The sequence below is a fragment of the Plectropomus leopardus genome, chromosome 16, assembly GCF_026936395.1.
Source record: "Plectropomus leopardus strain MGB_pleo_1.0 chromosome 16, ASM2693639v1, whole genome shotgun sequence".
Lineage (NCBI taxonomy): Eukaryota > Metazoa > Chordata > Actinopteri > Perciformes > Serranidae > Plectropomus > Plectropomus leopardus.
In genome coordinates, this window is record NC_142191.1 from 6432501 (window position 1) to 6459165 (window position 26665).

A 26665-nucleotide genomic window follows, 5' to 3' on the forward strand; every position below is an offset into this window, starting at 1 on the left:
AGAGAGGCAGAATAACAAAATTAAGGGAACCATTGTGATGCAAATAATAACACTTTATTAGATGAGAACCAAACACATGCCTAAGTAATGCATAACTAGTGCGTGACTCACAGTGATTTAATAACGCAAGCGTTAATTGAAGATGTAAATGCTCGTTGTTTAATGAATAATCGAGTTCACGTGGCTTGGTTGATGCTTAATGGACCATCAGCGAGTCACATTTAGTTCATACATGAATTTATATGCAAATAAATAAGCTGGAGCCAAATTACAACGTAGAAAAGAACATTTTAGACTCGTGTTTATAAGCAGAGTGAAAGCAGAACAGTAATATGAAGCTGTTTTTATCATGCAGCAACATGTGCAGAGGATTATTGCACCTGATTGTCATTCACATGTGACATAACAAAACACAGTATGAGATGTTTTATTTTAACAGATGATAATCATGTGCACGACTCTGAAATTTCTATTCCCTTCTGTGTAACTGGATTTGAGCTCATTTGGCGGCACATAAATACACTTATGACGTAATGATGCAGTTATGATACATCCTGTATTAGTTTTTGCATCATGTGACATCTCTGCAGACGAAATATCAATATATCCCAGACCGTCCTAAAAAAGTTATATGTATATTACATATGTATATTACATTGTTGTGTATGAAAGTGTGAGCTCATTACAACAAACAACAACAAAAAATATGAATAAAGTTATGCATTTTTTAAAGGGTAAGTTCTCTATTGTTTTTTTTTACTTGGGCCCTATTTTCCCATGTTTTTGTGTCCAATCGGAATAACAAATTTTGAAATTGAGTGCTGCATCCGGTAATGGCGAAACATTAATGTAACGACTCGAAACATGCTCACACCGTCAATATACGTCCACTAAAAGGACTTTTGTCACAGACAGGCTCAGGATGTTACTCTGACAAGTCTGACAACATTATTTTTTATTCTCTCTTGATCCTGCATAATTCTATTATTATTAATATTCTGTGTTTACTGCTTTTATTTTTTTAGTTGTCTTCACTTTTATTTTTTTTTAATTGTTTCTATCTCTTTTTAAGGTGCTATATATAAAGATGCTGTTATTATTAGTAATAGTATCAGTTGTAGTATTAGTAGTAGTAGTAGTAGTAGTAGTAGTAGTAGTAGTAGTAGTAGTATTTTGTATTATGTTCCATCATCATTGGTTGTTTGACCCATTGAGAATTAATTCTTTTTAAAAAAAGAGAAATAAATGTAGCAGTTGTTATTTTTTTTCCACTCAGCAGCAGATTCAGTTAATGAGGAATGATTCATTAAGCATCATGTCATAATCTGTCATTACCAAAGCCTCAAAAATCTATTTAACTTTTTAATTAGCGATTCATTAATTATCTGTTATTCCAAGATATTTTTTTTAAATGTATTTCTGGTAACTCCTCTGAGTTTCTGTATTTTTAAGTGTCGCTGCTGATTGACCATGAATTAATTAACAAAATAAGATTGATCTGCTTCTTAAAGGGGTTTCGTATCGTGTACCGCATCAGTACAGTCTGACTCCACAACCATCTGTCATCCACCTCTATCCAAAAGCATCACCCAGCCTCTCTTTGACCGGCTGCCCTGCTGTACGGTGGGCCGGTCCGATGGGACACAATGGAGGTCGTATCTGGAAGGGGACAGTACATCAGCTGGACGCTAATCGGCTGACTCACCTTCACAATGCTCCCCTCTGGGATGGGCCAGAGGACTAGCGAAGGGGAAAGGCGGAGGGAAATCAGACTGTGAGCGATTAGGTTAATGAAAGAGGGAAATGGAGTGAAAGGACAGGAAAAGGTGGCCCTAAGGCAAATAAGTTTAGAGGAGAGCTGCACCAATTGCTCTGACAGCTTTAGAGCAAAGCATTGAGCCACTGATTGGCAGAGAAGAAATAAGAGCCAAGATCTACTGTCACCGGGTGAAAGAATTACTTTAAATGTCCTATTTTAGAAGCTCCCGTTTCTATCAACTGCTGGAAGGTCAATGAAAGCAGAGCTATCACACAAAAGTCCTCTTTTTACAGCTGTCTGGTTTTACTGACTAACTGTAACTTAACTGAAAATCCCCAATAAAGTCTCATTTTAGCTCCGCTTGGCAGATTTTTATGTAGAAGCCAAAACCCCGGAGAGGGGCTGCAGCACAGACTGGCATCCAATCAGGTGACGCTGAAACACCTCAGAGGATGATGATGATGTACATTATTAGTATTTATATATTCTTATAAGGAAGATGGCTGTGACCACCAGGTGGAAATGTGGAAATGTATATGCTCAGGTAAAAGTAGTATTCAGATCATTTGCCAGAGTAAAAGTATCAATACCAAAACATCAAAATACTCCATTACTAGTAAAAGTCACGCATCTTAGGTAACTTGAGGTAAAACTGTGACATTATTATCAGCAACACTTTAAATATCAAATGGCTCCTTAGATGGTTATACTGTATATTTCACCCTGTTTAGCTCATGTTAAAAAATGCTCTAGAAAGTAGAAAAGTGTCTGAAGCTTCAAACAATAATTAATGAGGCAAGTTGATACAGTACTCATGTATAATACTTGAGTAAATTTCCCCACATTGATCTATATGCAGAGGAAGTAATAAAATAAGCGTTAAAGGTGGAGTATGTAAGATTTAGAGGCATCAAGCAGTGAGGTTGCAGAAGTAAATAAAGTAGAAAAAAAAGTAGAAATAGAGTGACTGACACAAAAGCGCAAATAGCTCTTTATGGAGCCAGTAGGCAGGTTTCCATTAACCCTCAAATTGCACAACTTGAAACTGCAACTACAAAGTACGTCTACTGCAGACACATACATTTAGAAAAAATGTTTCTATGCTCCCACACGCTTTTATAGGTCACGTGATGCACAGAATGGCGGCGTTATTAGGCCATACTCCAGCATTTCAAATACATGCAACCGGTTCCGTTCTAGTACCATCCAGCCATCCGCCAGCGTATCATAACTACGCCACCGGTTCTTTCCGAGCGCGTTCTCATCTGAGGCTGTCCAGACGTGTTCTGGTTGGATGCAGAAGGTGGCTTTTTTGCGTCAAGCTAATACACCGAAAACACTATATCTTTACATATCAAATATTGGTTTAACGTTAAATTAATGCTCTGAATGAAACACTGTGCTACAAAAATGGCTGAAAAATATGAGTATATAATGATGTAAATAAAACTTCTTGGATTTTGCAGTTTTTTGCATGTTTTCGTCATGCTTCAGGATCACAGGGTGTTACACTCCTCAATATTCAAACAATTATTTCATGCTGCCTTTTGTAGCTGCAGACATTTTAGTCACAGGCACAGTCTTCTGTCCACTGCTCTGCACTTAATGTTGCAGCTGCAGCCAGCTTCAGAGCAGTATAATTAGCCTGCAATGCTTATTATAGCAGTAAACATTAATTGTAATCAACTGTTGTAAAAAAGAAAAAAAAAGTCATATATGTTAGAATTTACAAATCCATTTCAGTCAGCGTCACATCATGTAACTCTGGCTTGCGTCTTTATCAGCAGCTTTCGTGATGCTGAAGAATTTCAAGTAAATAAAGCTTCACACTTGCTTTCAGCAGCTTTTAAATTACATTTTTTGGACTAATGAGAAGTGACAGTGATGATTATTGAGATTTGCACCTTTGCATAAATGTGTGAGTTTTGCCCCAGGATATGCTCCTGGTTGTGTCTTTGAAATGTGCTGCACATGTTAACAAGTCTGTTTCCAGAAAATGCCTCTGTCAGGCACCGGAGAACAAAGCGCAGGAATTATGCAGCTGGAATTGGAGTGCTGCGGCGCTTTGTTAGACGCTAAGTAATGCTGAAACCAACAGCAGTCTGGTGCACTGAATTTGAAGTATTCCTAATACAAATCCTTCTGTTGTTCTACTACTAAGGAAGGAGACAAGGCAGAAGAGGGAAAATGGGAAATGATGACAATAATAACTTCAACAACTTCTTCACAAGCTTTTTACACTTTGCAAGCTCCGATTGTTTACTGAGCCCTGGGCCCCTTAGTTACTGTTGCTACATCTGTCAGGCTTTCTCACAAGGCACACACACAGTTTACTGTGACAATGGTGGCAGATTTACTGCTCCAAATTCTCAGTAATTTTTTTAACAATGGGTCCTTGCCTTCAGCCTGAGGTAGACTGAAGCAGGCTTTTTATTTCTACCCAGCAACAATCGATTCTGCTGTCGGTAATGACAACTTTTGAGAGATTTTATAAGCAGTAACTAGCTAGAAGCTTAAAGTATACTTGGGGCAGAGGTGGAGCAGGTGAACATCAGGTGCATCTAAAGTGAAAGTTTATCATTCAATTTTGTCTAAGAGTTTGCAATCACTCACCAACTGCTCCTCTCATCCATCGATGTTATCTGATCAAGTTAAGTCAAATCTATTTATAAAGCCCATTATCACAAATCACAATTTAACTCTGTTATTTTTTAACTCATTTTGGCCGATTGCTGATGCTGATAGTAATATATACACATAGTTTTCCACCTAATTGCAGAGAACATGAAGTCTCTCCTGTAATGGCATTCATATATTGATGATGGCCCACTAGTGGCAGATGCAGACATAAAAATACAATGCTTTTCAAAATGTACACATCCACTGTGCAAAAACATGAAAACCACTTTTGCGTGGTGTTTTACATGTAAAACATGCCATATTATTCTTATGTTACACATTTTAAACAAAACTGTAAACTTCATCCCAACTTAACTGACTTGGATGATGCTCTTCCTAAGACAAACCTAACAACAGCCAAAACCAGGGAAAATCTTACCTATTTAACCCATTAAAGACGCATCATTTAAGTGTAATTTATTGGCCTATCATATCAGCAGAAATGCTCATTTTGGGCCTATAGTGCTATTTCAATTTAAAGCCATAATCTGCCAATACTGATGACACGCTGATATTATCATGCACCTCTAAAAAAACAAAAAAAACAAAAACAAAACATTGCCCGAGGGTTTTTTTTTTTAGTTTTTCATAGTCTTAACTAGGATCAATGGACCAATTAAATTTCAGTCACAATAATCTAAAATTGTGTGTTGGGCAAACACTTTGTGGACCGTGAAAACAAGATGTTTTTCTTATCTTGCTCTTGACAGCTTGTGAAAATGTTCTCTTACCTAAGAGATGACCAAAAATAAGAAAACATTATTGAATCCCAGAAAACAAATGTTTCTAACAAAATGAGAACATATTGTGGATACAAGCAAAAATAAGAGGAAATTTGTTCATATATTGCATCCTGCATGAGGTCCATTATCTCAAGTAATGTTTGCTGGGGTTGCTGGAGAATTCAAGTTCCCAAAATATAATAATGAGCAGAGCAGAGATACACTAAACTCTGATAGCACTGTGGACCAGCTTCCACACAGAGGTAAAATAATAGCAAATCCGAAGCTTGTTAGGCTTGCCTTCCTTAATTAAGGTGTACTCAGGCTATGATTGTCCAATTGCTGCAAGAGGAGGGGTGTAGCAAGTGGTCAATTACACCTTTGGAACAGTTTTACTCCTCTTGTAATGTATTCACGTTGTCCAGTTGAAAACTTTGGCTAAAATGACCTCTCAGGCTGCCATCTGCTGATTATAAATTCTACACAGTTTGAACAACCGGCATTTTCTCTAATAACTATCATCAGTGTATCTCGAGTTGGGTGGCATTTCTATAATGGATTTCTTTCTTACTCCAAGTGAACCAAACTAGCTGGCTTTAACGGGGGTGAACAGCATGTGGTTGAACTCTGGTAATGTATTCAGAGCATTTATTATTTAGTTATGAAGCAGGTTTGCACTTCTACCAGCTGCACAAGCAAGCATTCGAAATTCTCTGTTTAAATTCTAGGAACCATGTGGCTTTTCTTTAAATAATAAAAAAAGACCCTGTTTCTTGCACAGCTTGTATATTTTTGATGTTGGGTAAAAGCTTCACTCTGGGCCTCAGAAAAGGACAATCTTGTTTGAATTCAGTGAGGGGTATATTTTATTGCCGGTCCTGTCACCTTTGCCGGAGCCTTAGAGCATGGTTGGGATTGGTCCTGTCACTGTGCTGGTGTTGGAGAGGCATTCATTTTGGTGATATACTCCCAGCACTGCTCCGTATGTGCCAATTTATCTCAAGGACCGACCCCTTCAGATTATACTGGGCTCCTCAGGACATCCAAGAATTCAGTGGTGAGAAGTAACAAAAACAAAACTAAAAGTCTACATTTTCCTCTCCGTGCTAATGTGTTCTGCAGAGAAACAAACAAAAAAAATGCCAGGAACAAGAGGAGCCATACCCAACAGATGCGCGTATTGATTTTAAGAAGACTCTTCCTCCAGAATGTGGAGCACGTTTAAGCACCTACAGGAACAAAACCTCTGAAATCCTCTCTCCACCCACCAACATCTTCCTTCTCTGCAACACACACACACAAAAGATAACTAAAGAAGCACCACTGAAATAAAGCCCAAAGGATCTCAAACCATCTGGACTGGAAAATGTGTACAAGCTGTAAACAAATAGCCAAGGAACAAACCTCAGAGTCTCCGCGAGCGCTCGTCAGATGCTTTAAAATTCACCTCACACTGCAGGGTTGACCTGCCTCCCCCCCCCAGCATCTCCAACCCCTCATAACCCAACTCTGCAGCACTCAGAAATACTTTCCCCTGTTGTCCCGGAGACAGCAAAGTGTCTCAGCTATGGCCTTCTGATCTGTAAGAAAAGCTAAGGTGTTCACAACCCAAACAAAGTTCGTGGAGGTCGGTGCCAGAGGTTAAAGGTTACGGCTGGTGGAGAGAAGCTTGCTGCCTAAGGTCAGAGATGTTGAGTTTACATCCGCTGTAAGTCCTGTGGCATTTGTGCGAGTTGAAAGGAAGTGAAATATCTTTTTTCTTCAACACTGAGGCTGTTTGGACCTCATATTAACGTGTGTTTCAGTGATCTGGGATGTATTATATATGAACACACTCTCAGTGTTTGCATGTTCTGGACTCGGGACCAATTGTAAGCCCCTCATTGTATGCTCGGGTTGGTTGACTGTCTTTAAAATTTCAAACTTTTTTACTGGCATTCTCTTATTTATTTATATACTTATGTTATTCTGTGCCTACTTATGGCATATTTAGGTATGTACGTTGAAAACGGCTCTGCTCTCTGTTGCTTTTGCAGTGATTTCCACATAAGATCCCGATGCAAAAAGCTACCTTTCAAGCTGCTGGACATCGTCAGCGGAGATCGCGGTTGGACAGAACTATTTGTGGTGTTATTATACACCAGCCTGATGGCCAAACAGCACCTGCTGAGTAAGCATGATATGCAGATGGTAGGCATCAGTCGAGAGTGCAGCCGGGCCGAAACTGTCGTTGTATACCACGGTATTTAAAAACCCTACAGCTATGTTTTTCAATATCATCATAAATACAGGCATTTCTCTCTCTATTAAACTGATATGTAGTGCACAGCATGCACCAACAGAGCTCAGTCTCCGGTTTCTACTGGTGGAACAGGCAGCTGAGCTGAAAGAAGCCGCGACACCTTGTGGTGGAGGGATACCATGTGGTGCTTTTGCCTAAGCCTGACCATTTGTGCCAGAATGTGTGTATGTTGACGTCCGGGTGTTAATTGCCATGTGCATTTGTTGTCCAAACATAACCACATGAAGTGAAATCAAACCATGTGCTTGTGTCGACATCATGTTAGCAGCATCCTGGAATGTAAATAGGCACAGAAGGATACCTAAAGCGTAACATGTAGACGTGGAAGTCCACTTTAAAGTGGCAGTATATGAAAACTCGGGATGAGAACGTGTTGGATCGGATCATCCAAGACACATTTTAATACCAGGTCCAACCGGCTGAATTGAAATCAGAAAGATGATGGCAGAATTTGACAGTTTTCTCCCCTTTTTCCAACTCTTTCTCATTCCCTGTTTTTCTGCGTGCCCCTGGCTCCGCTGAGGGGCAACAAAGTGATCTTGTGCCACTCCACCCCCAGCAGCCTCTCATGCACCTTCACGAGAGTGTGAAATATAATTGGACACCTGCACCCAAGGAGCACCAAAAATAGCTTCCATGTTTACACCAGAGCTCGGAGGAGGGGGAGCGGTGCAGCCAGAGTATCACTGTTAGCCTTTGTTAGACTCAGGCTGTTTCACTGCTGTCGTGTGATTGCCCAGCCCCTCCGCAGCCCTGAAACACAAATCCATCCTAAGTTCCTGAAAGCAAAATGGAATTTCAAGTGCTTTTCTGTGTCTTTGTAAATTCTTGAGCTTGCACTAATGTAGACACAAATCGCTCAGACCAGACTACTTGCCCTGAATTCGGTCTAGTGCAGCTCATTCAGGAGGAATTTCCAGTACAATACAAGGATTAATTCCTTTAGAGGAAGAATAGTTTGCTCTTAAGTGAGAGAGCCAGCTATGGTACACTGCTTCCGCCCACTCGTTTGGTTTTTTTTCACCCCTTGTCCTCCTTCCTCCATTCTTGGTTTTAAATGATCCCTGGTTTCCCCCTTAGTGAACCGTGATTTCTGGTAATCTAACTTTATCCCAGCACTGTCAGCGGTAGAGGAAAAAGACTCTATCTTTCAAAAACTGAGGCGGTGTGTACTTAAAGCAGCAGAGCAAACGGGGGTTGCCGCGTCTGTCCACATGCCCCACTATTTACAGTTCTCTCCTGATCAATAGGCACTCCAGGCAGTGAAAACCTCACTGAACCAGATCTACATCTCCACCTCTTACCCCAGGGACCCCGGGATGGATCTCAGCACACAATTAAAATTTCACACTCGACTGCATTTAACAGACTGTCAATATTAGGAAAATGAATAACAGCAAAGTTTGCAGTAAACACAAAGTTAAAGGGGACTAATAACTTGTAAAGTAACTGATACAGGAACAAGAATAACACAGAGAGGTGATTAGTGAAGACTAAGAGTCTGCAGCCGAGCCAGCGGCTCTGTGAGGCTGCACTTGAGAGAAGACACAAAAAAAGACGAAATCACACAAGTGCACAAGTTAAATTGGCGGATGGGATTTAACTGGAGTTGTACTTTGTATAATTCCATGTGATAAATTATTGATCGTTCGATACTGAAAAAAGTTTAACTTCACGTAACAGTGCTGACATGATGAGCCACTACAACACCTGGATATTTGTCAGGTTCGTCATGCAAACTATACAGTGCAAACCCACAGTCTGTGAAATAACGGATGGAGCCACCATGATTTCACTCATTGTTTCATGGATGTCATTTTGAAGACCTAAATTCAGCATTGTTCTGTAGGGGTTGACCAATATCGTTTTTCAGGGCTGATACCGATTATTAGTAGTTAATGAGTCCAATAACTGATATACATTTACAATAAACATGAAAATCTTTTATACAATATTTAGAATTTGGAATATAACAAACACTAACACAATACCTTCTTTAAATGCCTTCAGCAATTTTTTTAATCAAAACTGAAACATTTAATATCATATACAGCAAGTTAAAGCAACTTTTTTATATAAACTCAAGTGAAAATTTCAATAAAAAAAAGAAAAATAGCACTCTGGGGTTTTGCAAAATAAAAGTTTCCCCCATGCTGATGATTTTTTTTTTTTTTTTTTTGCACTTTTTAATTAATTAACTTTATCTGCGATCATTTAAATAAAAATAAAATACCCATACAGATGATGGGCAGAAAGCCAAATATTGGCCGCCATAATCTGAGGGCCAAAAATCTGTCAACGCCTGCTGCTCTGACTGTTGCTATCTTGATTTCTTGAAAACATAAGCGAACATATTCGAACTTGAGGGGTGAGCTAACTGCACCACTGACTGCAAGCTTGGTTAGCATGATGTAATTACAGCTTTATTAAATTTACTGATAATGCTAATTCAAATTTCTGGTGGTGAGAAACAGGCTTAAAACCAAGCCCCCAGCAACAGCGCCAGGTTTAGAGGCAAATTGTGCATAGTGGCCAAAAGTGAAAATACACCATCCAGGTCCATCACGTGATGCTATGTGGCCTAGAAAGACTTTTTAAACTCGAGACCTAAATGCTACAAAAAAGCGACAGCTACACTGTGAATCTGAGGTTATGCCACGTAGGTGAGACGCCAAGCTACAGTCCACTGTTTGAGACCAACAAGCAACAAAACCGGTTGTTTTTTGGCAAATCACTGCTGTGTTTCAAGCTGCTTTTCAGCTGTTTAACCCCCAAATGTAGGCATCTTGTAGTGACTATCGTAGCCTCCAAATGTGGCTTTTATTTTGCAGCCCATCACTGTTTTTCCATACAGTGGCATGATAAGCGTTTTTTTTGGGTTTTTTTACCGTATCATCATTGCAGTCTGGATTGTGCCCCCAAAACTGGGTATTTATGGCCAAAACATGATCTTTTTGTAGTGGTTTTTGTAAACCTAACCACACATTGACCACAACGGTGTTGAAAGTTTAATCTGTGTAACAAATCTGTGGTTTGCAGAAGCATGATTGGCTGATTGGGTTGGTCTAAAATGTTTACCCTCATCATGACACCACACGAAAAGTCAGTTGCCAAGAATGTATCCTCTGGGGACCATGAATGTAAAAAATTTCATATTAATCCATTCAAACAAACTGACAGACCTTTTCATAGAGTCACACTGCTGGCATGCCTAAAAGATCAATAAATCCCCAGAGTACCGCCATCACACGATAACTTTGGCTTAACAAATCTAATGTCAAGTTGTGTGCACTGAAGAAAATTTGTTCAACAGCTTGAATTCTGGGATAGTCTCTTCCTTGTTGTTTTTCTTCACCCAGCAGAAGGTTTAGTCCTCTGGGAGAAAAGCTGGCACAGGATGTCTGCTTTGTTCTCCACGAGACATGACAAAATGAAACCGCTGCAGCTGCAGTGAACTAAGTCGTGCCTTTCTGGCCAAAACAAAATGAATGCCATGTCATCCGGCGTGACACAATCCCTGCTTTTGAAGGCAGATTTTAAATCCATTTGACCAGCTTGATAAATATCATTTCACATAAAACACATGCCACAGAGTTAGCATTGCAGCACAGCTCCACAGCAGCCGTGACAGAAACAAACAAAATAAAACCAATTGAATTTCCTGAGTTGTCAGGCTTTTGTTGGGGTGAAAACTAGTTTGCAATGCTGTGGGGCGGATTTCGTCGAGGAATCGAAGAACCACAACCTGTTAAGCGGAACCAGGGATCAGAGGAACTTGTCAGACTTGGCAACGGTACATTTTTCAAATGATTTCCAGTCAACTCACATACAGATGAGGGCTCAGCCTGCCAGAGAAATATGTGAACACTAGAAAGGTATCACAAAACTTCACTATCTATCTATCTATCTATCTATCTATCTATCTATCTATCTACCTATCTATCTGTCTATCTCTGTTTGTCTGTCTCTGATTGCTTTGGCACATGCAAAAATAGGAGATAATTGCTCGGCCTAACTTGTTGTCTTCACGCTGAGAGGTACTCTGTGCCTGTGCCCTGTCCTTCAAAGGACACTTGTGTGACATCAACACCAAGTGGTGTCCACTGATGAAGAAGAGAGGAGATGGAAATTATGGATTGGAGGTTTAGATACTGGCCCAATTTTAGCAGTTACATTCTTTAGACATTTTAGCAGGCTTTTTATTTCACTGCAGGAGCTGAAATACACATATTTTCTCTTTAAAAAGTGTTTTTTTTTTAAAGCTGCTTTATATTCTTCTATTAACAATGGATCAAATGTGTAATGTGAAAGGATTCGCTTGTAGTGATTAACCTGAGAGTTATCACCTAACTACTATTTGTCTCAGCTGGAGCCAAGGCAAACATAAAGCCTTTTTTTTTTTAGCATCTTTGAGTACACTGTTTTGGTTTTCTGGCTGGCAACTTTATTGTTGTCACATATCACTGTGACACTGACTTCTGTGTCTACATATTAAACTCCAGCTACTGATGTTCCGGGATGCTGCTACCATGCGGTCAACACATGCACATGGTGGGATTATACTGCATGTGGTTATGTTTAGGCAACCGACACCAGGATGTCAACAATCACACATGCTGGTACAGATGGTCAAGATTAGAAGAAGGAGGCACAAGGTGAAGTGTAGAAAAACATCACATTCAGACTGGAAGCGAACACCAGACTCCCACATGAAAGTCCAGGGTTTGTCAGATCCATCCTGACTCTCCCGCGCCTATAAGGACCCTTGTGCTCCTTATACAATGTTGTTTCTGGCAATGTTTCAACCTGACACTGTCCAGCAGCATATTATGCGGATGCAACAGGTACTGTCAGCCGCCTCCTCAAGTGACACCTACTGTCCGCATATCACGCTGCCTCGGCAGGTGCTGTCCTGCAGCAAATTATAACACGGACAATTGTTCTGTTTGATGTCACTCAGTGGCGTATCGTGCAGACATGAAAGGTGGCTTTTGGCATCAGGATCTCATGCCAAAATCACTGCAAAAGCGGTAGTATTTGACAACTTCGGAAAGAGAACGTGTTGTTTTTTGATTCAGCCTTTATCATTGTTGTTTCTTTAAGGTGAGACACTACAGCTGAATAGATTTTAACTTTTAAGAAAATGATATCATCATGAAACTTCCCCAGTTGACTGATTACAATAGGAGAATCTTTTTTTTGTAATATGAGTTTTCTGAAATGTTTTGTTTAAATGTGCAAATGGAGAACAATCTCATTAAAATTGCACTAATTTGCATACATAAAGCCAGGTTCAAATACCTTTTTCATGTAAGAGCTAAATGTTCTTACAGAGGGAATTTTGCATATCTCTTTTAATTACTCTATAAATCAGAAAAGACTGTCAACAGCCATAAAAAAAATCCATTTTCATCATGTTTTTAGGAACAAAATGTTTCATAAATCAGGCTATGAATGGTAAATGAGCCAACGCCTCTGTAAAATCATCCACAATAGAGACAGGAATAAAAGCAGCAATTGTAATATGCAGACAAGTAAGTCCACTGACAAAGCGGCAACATGTGACGAGATGGGATGAGAACATGTGAGATTTCAGGCTCAGGGTTAGAAAAAACATATTTAGACAAAACTGAGAGCCTATATATGTACAGGGTATGTACAGGTAAAAAAGTAGATTTTGCCATGACACCACAGTTGACTAATTATGTTAAAAGAATAATTTTTGTACTTCAAGTGATGTTTCATTTTGTTGATATGTCTGAATCAAATGTTTTTACAGGGAGGGTGCTTTACAGATCTCTTTTCATCATTCCATAACTCAGAAAATACTGTCAACAGCCATTAAAAAAAAAAATCAATTTTCACCATGTTTTTAGGAATAAAATGTTACATAAATCAGGCTATGAATGATAAATGACCCATCGCCTCCCTGAAATCATTCAGAATACAGACAGAAATATAACTGGAAAGTTGGTGTATGTAAGTGAAGAGGAGATTTCAGGCTCAGAGTTAGAGAAAAACTCATTTTAAGAAAATGGCCTTTAAAGATATACTTTGTAATTTCATACATTTTAAGAAAAAAAGTAAGACCCTACAGACATATAGGGTAATTAAATTTTTTTTTTTAAAAATAGATATCACCATGAAACCTCCACAGCTGATAACTTAAATTAAGAAAAGTATTTTTTGCATTACAAAATTTCTGACTTATTCTGTATTACATCATGTCACTTTGGTGACATGGCATCCACCCTCCCTAAAAATAATAACTGCAGGTTTACTTGGGAACATTACAGTGATGAAACTTCATAGCTCACATGTCCTTCACTTATTTATTAAGAAATGCACAATACTGACTCTACTTTCCTACCATTCAGTTGTCATCAAGTGACATTTTTTGCACACAGTCAGGCTGATGTGAAGAACAATCATCTCGCTTTCATCACTTTGGTTTGCAGCCTCACTTGTGTTCATGCTGATTCAAAGAGTGCACACTGAAAACTCCATCCAGGCTCTGTGTCATCTTGTTTGACCTACTTTTGTTTAAAGGTCACGTGACTTCACTGTACTGCCAAATGAGTCACCCCTTCTGTCCGAGCAGGCTCTCTCAAACACAAAATTAAAGGAAAACAATCCCCACAATTAGGGCCAAATTGAATTTCAGACCACTTGATGCAGTGCTCCAACCAGGGCATCTGAAGCCGCTCTAAATTATAATTTTCGAGCCCATATTAAATGGCGTGACCGCTCATAAGAGCAGCGAGATAAGGGAGCAGTGGGGGTGGATCTTCGTGGCATCGTGTAATCAGGACGTGGCGATGAAGAAAAGGTCATTTGTGCTAATGCAACATTTTTTATTCTATGAGAGAGACGTCAGCGCTGATAGATGATCCAAAGGTCACCCGTGTCATCACGCCCATTCTCTCCTGTGGGGTGATGCAAAACAGATCTGATGACTGCTCTCCACGCTCCGCACTCCATCAGAGAACAAGAGAGCGAACAGCTCATCTGGTGGGCGGATAAGGGCCTGGGTGGGGCTCGCTCGCTCACATGATGAACAACCTTGCTTGCAACCTCACTCAGAGCGTTAACTCACGGGCTGAGACGGCAGACGAGTCGAGGGAATCCGGCGAGTTTAAGCTTCAGTGATTTCCTCGCTGACATGGAAGACATACGGGCGCAGATTTATGCTCTTTTGATCTGTATCAGCAACTTTAACAGTAATGAAAAGCCTCACACACCGAGACGCTGGATAAACACACAAGTCATACAGAGCAAATGAATCACCTACTTGATATGCGCAGGAGCAATAATCATTATCTAGCTACCTCATAAGCATTATACTCATAGCCTACCAGTAAACAAAGCTTATGAAATCACTTTTTGTCAATTAGCTCTTTGAGAAATGATCCATGGAAGAAGAAACGTGACGGACGTGATGTGGGAAAATGAGGAGTGGCACTGTCTTTATCCTTATGCCTTACAGAGTCATTGCTAAATCACTTAGGTAACTATACATTGAGAGCATAAAGGCATGACAAACGGAGCGCTCTGCTAACAAACGCTGGAGGAAATATTTACTCACAGAAGCCGAATTAGACGTCTCATTTGAATCGGCCCGCTAGAATCAACAACATTAGAATAAATGTGAGTTTCTTTCCGTCTCGCTTAAAGAAAAGTGCTCTCCAACTCTGAGAAACTTTCTGTTCTGCAGAAGCGGGTCATGCTGTACCCATGAGAAAACTTCATGTAAAACCATTCCCCCAGAGGTAATCCATCTTATATATGAGACAATATTACAATAGAGAAATATAAGAGTTGTGATACAGGGTGACACTCATTGTCATCGTAATTGAATTAGGCAGAAAATCAGCAGATGTTCAGAATCTCTTCATCCATTGTTTAATTACCTGGAAGGATAAAACAATGAGGCAGTACGCTTTGTGAAAGTGCTCTGGATCTGTCCTGCATTAGCAATGCAGAGCTCAATACTGCAGTACAGCAGAAGTAATCCCCTTAGAGACGAAGCAAAAGTGCAGTAACAGCGCAGTGCACATGTGGAAAAGGTGACCACAGTACTGTTTAGGCAGCGTTCGACTCCCCTTTGTACGTCTATCCAGTGGCCACAATTCAAACAAGATCTGATGCCTTCCTCCCATGATGTGCGCTCTTATCACACGACACAGATGTCTGAGCGGATGCCAGCGGGCTCAGGTCTGTGATGAGAACTCCTAGTTATGCGCGGTGGCACCCGGTGTGAGCACCCGCTTCCGAAGGGCAGACAGATAAATTATTCAGCCTGAAGTTTTGCATCAACACGGCTCAGATGGCAGCACATGAGAGGGATTCATTTATGCAGCATCCATGGGAGGACAAGGAGATGTCTCGAAGCCATGCGTTGAGTGAGAGGTGCTTAAATGTATGCGGAGAAATCTCTGCCCATAAATCAGGGTTTGCACTGTCATGGAAAATCCAGAAAAATCAAGGGATTTCACAGTCTCTATTTCCAGGCCTGGGGAAGTCATGGAATCTGTAAAATCCGAGAAAATTTTGAAAAATTTCTGGGATTTTGTTGTGTTTAATGAAATTAATCAACGTATCGTCATATGAGAGTTTGAATTACATTTAATAAATTAGTTCCACATGAGTGGCGTCGTCACTTTCCTTATTTGACAAATTCATGTGGGTTTGGTTTTAGGCACCTAAAGTTATGTGTGTTAGGAAAAAGTTCCAATAGTGCGCATATCCAAAAGCAGTTCAGAGTAGGTGCTGGGCAGAATGAAAATTGATGCAAAAATATAACATCTGTGCACTAGATAATGCTCCCATTAACATTTATTACCTGCACACTTGTGATGTTTCGGGCCCAGGCCCTTCTTCATGGAAAGTCCTGTGTTTGTTTGACCCGTCCATCCTACCCCCTTTAGTAGAGTTTAAGTTTTTACTTCCTTCGTTTCTCCCGTCAGCACATTGGTTGCAGGATTGCAGCCTTTCCCAATTTTGCAGCTTAGATACAAATTCTGATCAAATACTTTGAGGTCATAAATCCCAAACTTTCCATAGTTATGCTTTGCCCTACAACTGCTTTTAAATTGCATTGCGTTTTTGAGATGGAGCTATGTTCATGTTTTACATTGTGAAAGGTTAGCCTATAGAAATTTCATTATGGTTCCTTGATAAGTCATGGAAAAGTTTTTGGTCCATGAAAAAGTGTGGGAAACGTGCATAATGTAAGAAATGCTAATTGGCAAAGTTACTTTAGACGCTGATGTCTTCTTCAGATGCAGGTGATAAAGAAAACAACAAAGCCTCATGGACTGCTTCTACTCATATTGTTGACTAGATTTATTTTTTTCAGATGATTTTGATCTTGTGTGAAAACTTTTGAATCTTATTTCAAAACAATAACTTATACAATAGCTTATTAAGTTGGAAAAAGATGAGGCAGCAAAGAGTATCCCGGCTAATGAATTGAATAAAACTGCAGCTGTGTGGCTCTTTTAGTTCTGTTATTGAAAAAAATAATTGCTAATGCTTTTTATTCTTGAAAGCAATCAACTTTAATCATCTCAGTGGAAATAAATTAGTTCAAGCACAACATGTGTTGGTGGCAAAGTATGTTAGGAGCGCTTCTTAATTTCTAATGTGTCAACACCAGAATTCATATAAAACCTATTTAACTGGGAGGGCTGAGATCATGTGACATATGCACTGACAGGAGTAAAGAAGGAAGTGGTATAAAGAGCAAAAGTTTGTGTTAATAAGCAGATTGGGGTCAGATATGGGTCAAACAACTCAGAATTTCCCCCTTGGAGACTGGCGTTTGTGTCCTGTGTGAAACAAAGTGACCTCAGAGTAATTTTAAGGTACTTCGTCACTATGTTTCTTTTTCCAAACCTGGGCTCCGTAATTTAAATTGCCTCAACTGAACCTACGTAACTTTATGTGAAGTCTGTACGTTTTTCTTTAGTATGTAATGTGATAATGCCCAACCATGTTTCTTTTATTAAAACCAACCAATGTAACTTTACTTTTCAAAACTGAACCTTTGTAAATTTACTTGAAGAGCATAAAGTAACGTAACGTGACAACAGGCACAGGTTCTTTCCCAACACCTAAACGACCTAACTTAACGTGAAGTGCATAACTTCATGTTACATAACATGAAAACAGCAAAATATATCTCTTTTCCTAGCCTAACCTACAAGACCTTACTTACAAACCTGCGTAACTTTACATGAATTAAGCAATTTTATGTTAGGTATGTAAGGTGACAACGGTTAAGTCTTTTTCTTTTCCTAGACCTAACCTACGTAACTTCACTTACATATACCTAACCTGTGTAACTTTACCTTAAGTGCTTAACTTTACTTTACATTACAATGCACAACTATGTTGGCACAGACCTGAGCCTAACTTTTCTTAAACCTGACCCTATCTAACGTTACTTGCCTAAATCTGAATGAGGTAACTTTATGGTAACTACGCATTTTTTTGGTTACGGACATAATTTTATGTACTGTACGTAATGGGACGACAATCAACAATGTTTCTTTTCCCAAACTTATCCTATGTAACTTTACTCACCAAAACATTTTCTGCATATCTTTACATTAAGTAAGTAACTTTATGTTTAGCACATAACGTGATAATGCCTAACCGTGTCTTTTCCTAATCTATCTCACTTTATAAACTATCCCACATAACTTTCCTTGCCTAAACCTACCCTCAGTAACTTTATGGTTAGTGCTTAATTTTACATTAAATGCATAACTTTATGCCATGTATGTAACATGACGACACCCAGCCATGTTTCTGAACCTTTGCAGCTTAACTGGCCTAAATCTATCCTGTGTCACTTTAAGTACATAACTTTACATTCATTATGTAATATTATGATGCCTAACCATGTTTCTTTTCCTAAAAATGTCCTATCTAACGTAACTCACCTTAATCTAACCTCAGTAACCTAATGATAAGTGCATGATTTTACATCCAGTACACAGCTCTATGTACGCACATACATTTACCTTAAGTACGTAATGTTACAACATCATACGAAACCATTGTATTTGGTTTTTCATAAGATATCATTCAAACGGTTGCATGAGGATACGTTGCATCTCCTGTTTGCCTGAATGACTTTGACAATGCTGGCATAACTGAACAGACATTGTTTGACTGACATGGGGAGGCCTGTCAGAGGAGCGTTAGCAGTCCATTAGCATTCCATGACATTTTCCGTTCTGAAAGCCGTGGCGCCCTGTAAACAAAGTGCTGTTGCGGTGCATGGCAAGGAGAAAAGGGAATCGAATGTAATGTAAAACGGCATTGTTCAGTGGTTGAGATACCAGGTGCGCATTTTAATGCGGCTCCACAGGGCAACCTCTGGCTGGCTGAAACAGAGGAGGGAGACGATAAGGGAGTGGACGAATGGGACATGCAGCAGGGTAATTGAAAGTGCTTGGGATTTTAAAGGCCAAATGCGACCAGGGGTTATCAGCCACAGAAACAATCTGAATTTTTTATGGGAGTAACTTATTATCCAGACAAAAAGGAGGTTTGTCACGCTTCACAGAGGGCTCGCCGGATAAAACAAGATCATAAAGGCCACAAGCTAACTTTAGACAGCTTTTAAAGCACTGTAAAATTACTTTTAGCACCTGTGTGCAGGAACAACGTTTGGATTGTGTACTCAACACCCTTTTGAATAAATGTGTTCCAGTTTCAAACAGCTGATGTCTTCACAGTAATTGTCTGTGTAATAGAACAAACTCCATAATGAGGTATTGATGTTTTTAAATGTTTCTAAATCCGCACGTGCTAAAGAGATCACCACAATATCAGAGCAGGGGCTTACATCATCACTGCTGTTACCATGCAGACTAAAACACAGCCCCTCCAGGTTGTTGTGATTGCAACAATCAACGCAAATTCATTAAATCCCTGTAAATTCTGCAATTTTGTCAAATCAATGCAACTATTCAACAAATTTAACCAATCATCAGTTTCCCAGGAGTCACCAAACTCCATTTCTAGTTTCTGGATGTGAAGATTGCATTCATGTTTAACAAGAATGTCTTTCATTTACCAACAAAAAATATTGCTAAAACTGTGCAAGGAAATTCCCTGATGTTCTGCATGAAAGCAGGGGTTCACTGTCTTTTCTTTTTAGCCATGTGCAACACTATAATGGAGCACAAATCAAAGTCATCGACCAACAAACACTTTTCTATCACAAAACACACCTGGAGCATGGATGAAGCACATGGACAACATACAAGACAAATCATCATGACTAAGGCTGCTGCATCCAGCTCTATTGAAAGAACTGAAAGAACAACACGCTCTCATTCTCAGCCGCCAAATACTGACAAATTTGAATCCCCCTTTTACCTCTCACTGTGGCCATTGTGACCATTCAGGGCTGATATCACGTGCCACAGTTAGTGGTAGTAGTATGTACTATAAATCACAAAGTGAGAAAGGGATGCTTTCCTGCTTACGTGACAAACTGTGTGTATGTGATAAAGAAAACAGTTTAGGAATAAAGTGTTTAAAATAAAATGTAAAAATGTTGTGAAGCTTTATTCAGCCTTTAAGGGTGAGGTTACAGTATGGTGTTGTTCTTACTGAACAAGTTGTCTTCATTTTAATCAGTAATATAAACAACAAAAAATAAACAAAAAAATGCAATTATTTTTCAAATTTTCTCCTGCTTCTGCACTTTCATTTCAAAAGATGTCTAAAAACATTAAAACATGCATTGCAGGTTTTTTAAAAAAAAAATAAAAAAACAAAAAAAGCTTGTGAAATCCTGGAGGGACTGAAGACATACCTGAAGAAACAGGTGAGAGCTGCGGATTATGACACCGTGTCTGACTGCTTGCCATCAAAGATCTACGAATTCAACAACAGCACCGACGAGGAAAGACACGAAACTACTGTAGAAGCTAAAATATTGCTGTGATAACTAAATGTTTTGTCATGTGAGGACGATGCTAAAAGTCATGTGCGCCTCACGCATCCTATACACAAACACACATCCATAGCATTTTCTAAATCAGTGGGCAGCGGGAAAGCCCTGAGGCTAAAGGAAGACTGATGACAAAATCTGCATCTCATGAAAAAATAACAATCTCCCACTGCTCCCTCGGGGTACGGGGCTGAAAAACAACACAACTGGCAGATTCCTCCAGTCCCAGAAAAAAAAACACTTCGCTTTCGGGAGTATGGACACAGGCCTTGGGGAAAGCTGACTGTATGGTGGAGACCGTCTATTAGCCCCTACAGCAAGCCCTGGATTTGTGCAGGAAGCCAAAACTGTGTGAACACATCATCCTGACGCGCACTACTGTATGCGTCAGTGTTGAATAAACAGCAAATTTAAGCCTGGTGTTTAAATAAGCTTTCAAAATGGGTAAAATATCTTCATCGCTAAGTAATACTTCAACACTTCGGGAGATGCAGAAGCATGCTTATTCGCTTTCTTGCTACGAGTTACATCAGAGAATCAACATCAATCGCGTAGTGTGTGAAAAGCCAGAAGACGATTCGCTTAGTGAAACATTAGAAGCAGGAGGAAACAGATCGCCAACCAGAAACGGCTAAAAAATACCTACAACCATAGACTGTATGAAATAATCTGACATAGCCGATGTGATGTCACCCATTGTTTTGAAGCTTCAAGTTTGACATTTTGGCCGTCGCCATCCTAGTTTTTTGGAGTCAGAAGTGACCATATTAGAATGAAATGAAGCCGTGCATTTGCAGTGGTGACTTTTCAACCACGAGGTAGCCACCAGAGCCGGCCCCTGACCTCCCCGGGCCCTAACAAAACATCTAAAAAGAGGCCCTCCTACCTGATCTGAGTAGTTCTGGGTCTCTGGCGGGATGCGGATCAACGGGGTCTTTGCCTGTATAGGATGATGATCCAGCAACTCCTCTGAAGGACCCAGGCATGCACCAGGCACCTGTAAATTATAGATACAGGACTTTTATTCATTTGATCAGCTGCATCAGGCCCATTAAAATGGTCTTAAAAATGTCCCGTAATACATTTTCAAATAGGGACTGACAGATTATCAGCCTGGCTGATTATCGGGCAGATATCTGGCATTTTGCTGATTATCTGTATCGGCATTTTATTTAATTGTCGCAATAAAATTAATACATTTTTAGCAAAGTAAAGAAAGTGTCAGCATAGGAGGAAGCAGGGGCCCATGAATGACGGCAGTGTCCTTGCCGCAGCAGCCTCGGGTTCGACTCCCGCTCGAGGCCCTTTGCTGCATGTCGACCCCTCTCTCTCTCTCCTTTCATGCTATTGAACTATCCTATCTAATAAAGGCTAAACTTCCCAAAAATAATCTTTAAAAATAAAAAAAAAAAAAATTAACATGACGTTAAACATTTGCAGAAGGCTTTAAACAAAGTTTTGTGTTGGAGTTTGTTACATTCCTAATTCTAAATTTTGACATAAAAGATTTTTATTTTTATTGTAAATGCATACTGGTTCCCAAAATTTGTTATCGGTTTCATTAACTACTAATAATCTGAATCGGTATTGGCCCTGAAAAACAAATATCGGGCAATTTTATTAGAAATAAATAAAAAATAAAAAAATTATTAAAGCATTGTAACCAATCATGGAATATAACTAACTGCATTTATGTCAAACCCTGTAATTAAGTACAAATCTGAGAAACTTGAACAATACTTCAGTATTTCTATTTTATCCAACTTTATGATTCTACTCCACAGCATCCCCAGACAAATATTGTACCTCTACTTCACATTATTTGACAGCTTTAGTTAGTAGGTCCTGTTCAGATTACACGTTTTATGGAAAGATTCTTAAACTAAACAAATTATTTCAAATTCTCTTGGATTAGCTGAAAATACATTGTCACAACATTATAAAAGGTGAAAACTTGTTTTTAGAGACACATTTCACAGCACACATTACAGAAATATGAGGATCTTGTTTGACATGATGCATTACAGTCATAAAAAAGGCTTTTTTAAATGAGCTCAACCTCAAACATCTGCAGCAGTAAAATGAAGCGCATAAATATTATTAACCCCAAAACATCAGATACAACATAGTAAAACTGAAAAGAGCCACTTTACTGCACAATGACTTCTTTCACCTTGGGTACTTCAAGTATTTTTTGATGATAATTCATACTTTTACTGGGGAATTTTTTGAATGCAGGACTTTTATTTGTAGTAAAAATGAAACAGTTTTTTCCCAGAGTGGAATTAGTTAGCTGCTTTAACATGAGGAGCTAAATGATGTAAATATTTTTCGCCTGAATAAAGCAGCCTGATGAACCACTACACTGTCTGAGCTGAGTCCACAGAAATTACTGCTGAAAAGCGAGTGTTTTTGAAATTTTTTTCATGCATGCACACGTTTATGCACGCTGCCTCACATGCCTCTTATCATCTTTTCAAGCTTAATTTACACACATACTGTCACCTGCTGTCCTTTATCAAACAGAATAACTGGTTATATTTCAGGACACACAAGCACTTTGTAACGCCTGTTTAGAAAAGTGTTTTATAAATGAAGTCGTCGTCATTATTATTATTATTATTACTATTACTGGTAACTGCTTATATCACAGTGGGAAAAGGACAACACCAGGTTGCCTGACTGCTGTTCCTGTAATTCACTCTCATGTTGGGTTTTTTTCTCGTCTCGTGACCAGAAGGACAGCGATACTTCATACTCTCATCTCTAATCTGTAAACACTGACACACACTTTGACAGGAGGGGAAAGTGGGGCCCTTGTTCGCCTCACGGGGGCCCCACGCAGCTTATATAGTGTGCATAAAGGGACGGCCAGCTCTGGTAGCCACGCAAGCACGGGTTCCCAAAATCTGCCATGCCAAGGTCGCCGAAACTGCATCAGCCTCTAGCGGGGACCCCCTGCTGCAAATTTTTTCTTATTACATGTACATTATAATGGCAAATATAAAAAAAAACAAAAATCTAAAAATACATATATTAAAAAATCATTGTCACAAATAATGTTTTTAGTTCATTTTTTTTTTTTAATAATCCCAATTTTTCCCTTAAAGTTTCTGTGCATTCCCTTTTTGACCCACGGATAATCCCTTCCTACCCAACACTTCTTAACCACACCTGTTAAATGTTGTTGTTGTTGTTTTTTTTAATCTATACATAAAAAGCAATGTGAAATCAACAATTTGTCAACTGTCTTGGCAATCAGCATCTGGGTACAGTGACCTAATGGATGGGAAAAGAGAAATAGATAAAGCAAATTACTTCTCCCAAAAAGATTTTTTTAATGATTCTTATTATTATTAAAGTACTGATTCAACATATGAGATAAAATGTGTTTTTCCATTATTTCTTTGTAAAGAGCCAGGCCCTCTCTTTCTCTCTCTCAAGCCAGTCAGGGCAGATGGCCGCACACCTAGAGCCTGGTTCTGTTTGCGGATTCTGCCTTGTAAAAGGAGTTTTTTGGAGTTTTTCCTCACCACTGTTGCCAAATGCTTGTTCATGGGGATTTGTTTGGTCTCTGTAAATTACAGGGTTTGGTGCCCGACCAGCTTTATATAAAAAGTGTCCAGAGATAACTTTTGTTATGATTTTGACATTAGTAAATCCACACTGTCCTAAAAAAAAAAGCTTGATATTAAAAAATAAATAAATCAGAAGACTCATAATACACTCATTTCTGTACTTCAAATATGAGGCTATACAGACAAATTTAACCCCGTACAGCAGTGATACTCAACTTACAGCCCCCAGGCCAAATCTGCTTCTAAACCGGGTGCTGAGTGGTCCCCCCAGCCATTTTCTAATTCACAAAAAAATTTAAATGATGCACACTGGGAAATGATTAGGTACTTCTAGTATATACATAAGGTACAAGGAGTTCATACAACACAATCAAAATGGAGCTTGTTTATCAAAAAAGTGCCTATGGAGGATCCCCTGCAGCTCCCAACAGAGATCCTGCCCCTTAAATGTCATAAAATCCTAAAAATGTCTTCAAATCCTAAAAATGTCTTCAAATCCTAAAAATGTCTTCAAATCCTAAAAATGTCCAAAAATCCCAGAATTGTCTACAATCCTAGAAATGTCTTAATCATAAACAACCTAAAATTCTAAACACGTCCTTAAATCCTGGAAATGTCAAAAAGCCTAGTAACATCCTAAAATCCTAGAAATGTCCTAAAATCCAATAAATGTCAAAAATCCTAATGACAATCTAAAATCCAGAAGTCCATAAATTACAAAAAGTCCTAAAATTTTAAAAATGTCCTAAAATCCCAGAAGCATCCTTAGATCCTCGAAGTAATAAAATCCAAAAAAAATGTAATAAAATCCCCAAATAAATGTAATAAAATCCCAAAAATGTCGTACAATCACAGAAATGTCATATATCCTAATAAGATCCTAAAATTCTATAAAAGTAGTCAAAATAAAAATCTAGAAATGCCCTGAAATTCCAAAAACACTCTTAAATCCTAGAAAAGGCATAAAATCTGAAGAATGTCCTAGAAATGTCAAAAACTCATAAAAATGTCCTAAAATCCCAGAAACATGCTAAAATAAATCTAACGAATCACAACACACTCATTTCTGTACTGCAAACATGACGCTACAGAGCCAGAAGAAAAACAAGATAACAGCAGGTGAGCCTTTAAGGAGCGCCAGGTGAGACACCTGTAGCTTAGCTTAGCTTAGCACGAAGTATTAGCTCTGCATCTAAAGGTTTTTCCACATTTTCACGATCAAAAGGTGCCTACATTCAGCGTTACTCACCAAACTGCAGCGCGCACGTGTCCAATAAAGTCCAACAAACACGCTGAAGGCATTTCCTCTCGCAAAAAAACACCCGCGAAGCTAAATTTTCCCGAAAAGTTTGACAGCTGCTCTGTTTACGTCCGTGCCTCACGAGCTGCGCTCTTCTTCTTCGTCGCTGCATTTGTTGGCACATTAGTGTGTTTGTTGACACGTCACCGCCACCTGTCGATCAGCGGAACAAACACAGTGTTAAAAAAACATAAACAGAGAAGATTTACATCTAAAACATGAATTGGTATGTTTTTTAATTTCTTACTGATGTGACTGCTCTGTAATGATTAAATGCGACATTTTGCTAACTCACTTTGCTAGCTTACATTAGCTAGTACTTTACAATATGCACCTCATCACTTCACTATTTGTGATATTTAAATTTGAATAAAATGGCAGTGAGAAGTGTACACTTTACTGGATTACCGGATGGACAAAGGCATCTTAAACCGGGCAAACAGCGGCAGCTAACCCGGACATCCGATTAGCACGGCTAACAGGCTAACACACAGGTGATCGGTAACTAGGGCAACCGTCTAACTCCGTCCATCTCCACGTGCTGCTGTCTCCATAACGTTATGACGTCAGTGTTTAATACTGTTCATCTCCCAGGCAGCTGCAGGGTCCACCGCAGCGACGGAGGAAGTGAAAATCTCCAGCTGTGACCTTAAAGACAAAGTTCAAAACAAAAACATAAAAATAACACTAAAAAACTACAGATGGCAAATTCCACACCAGAGATATGTTTCCAAATGTTTCGTCACTTCCGGCTTCCACACGTAGCTCGAGGCGTGTTTTGAAACATCACGTGATCGGTACCAAACCGGATAATTGATCCATGAACCTGATAGATCCATGTACCAAACCTGATCATTGATCCATGAACCTGATAGATCCATGTACCAAACCTGATCATTGATCCATGAACCTGATAGATTCATGTACCAAACCTGATCATAGATCAATGAACCTGATAGATCCATGTACCAAACCTGATCATAGATCAATGAACCCGATAGATCCATGTACCAAACCTGATCATAGATAAATGAACCCGATAGATCCATGTACCAAACCTGATCACAGATCAATGAACCTGATAGATCCATGTACCAAACCTGATCACAGATAAATGAACCTGATAGATCCATGTACCAAACCTGATCATAGATCAATGAACCTGATAGATCCATGTACCAAACCCGGACAGAGAATTTTAAAAGATGGCAGGAAATGCGGGTGTGAGAGAGATTTGTAGGAATTGAGCTGAGTTGTTGGTCGATTAATAGAAAGATATATAAATTGATAGATACAAACATACATATAATATAATAATATACCATATTTAAATAGATATACACACACAT

The 26665-nt window shown here is 39.2% G+C and overlaps 1 long non-coding RNA gene across 2 annotated transcripts in view; it reads right to left on the bottom strand.

Annotated features, from left to right (window-relative positions):
- The window catches only part of LOC121955189 (uncharacterized), a 26250-nt gene extending 198 nt beyond the window's left edge, over positions 1 to 26052 (bottom strand). The window contains exons 1-3 of one of the 2 annotated variants that reach the window (XR_006106613.2): positions 25725 to 26052; positions 25266 to 25469; positions 21325 to 21435 (exon numbers count right to left, since the gene is read on the bottom strand). This is a non-coding gene — a long non-coding RNA (uncharacterized LOC121955189). Of the gene's footprint in view, positions 1 to 21324; positions 21436 to 25265; positions 25470 to 25563; positions 25579 to 25724 lie in introns of those variants that run through there. The other variant, XR_015779174.1, reaches the window with a different exon arrangement.
- Between the last annotated feature and the right edge of the window lie 613 nt (positions 26053 to 26665).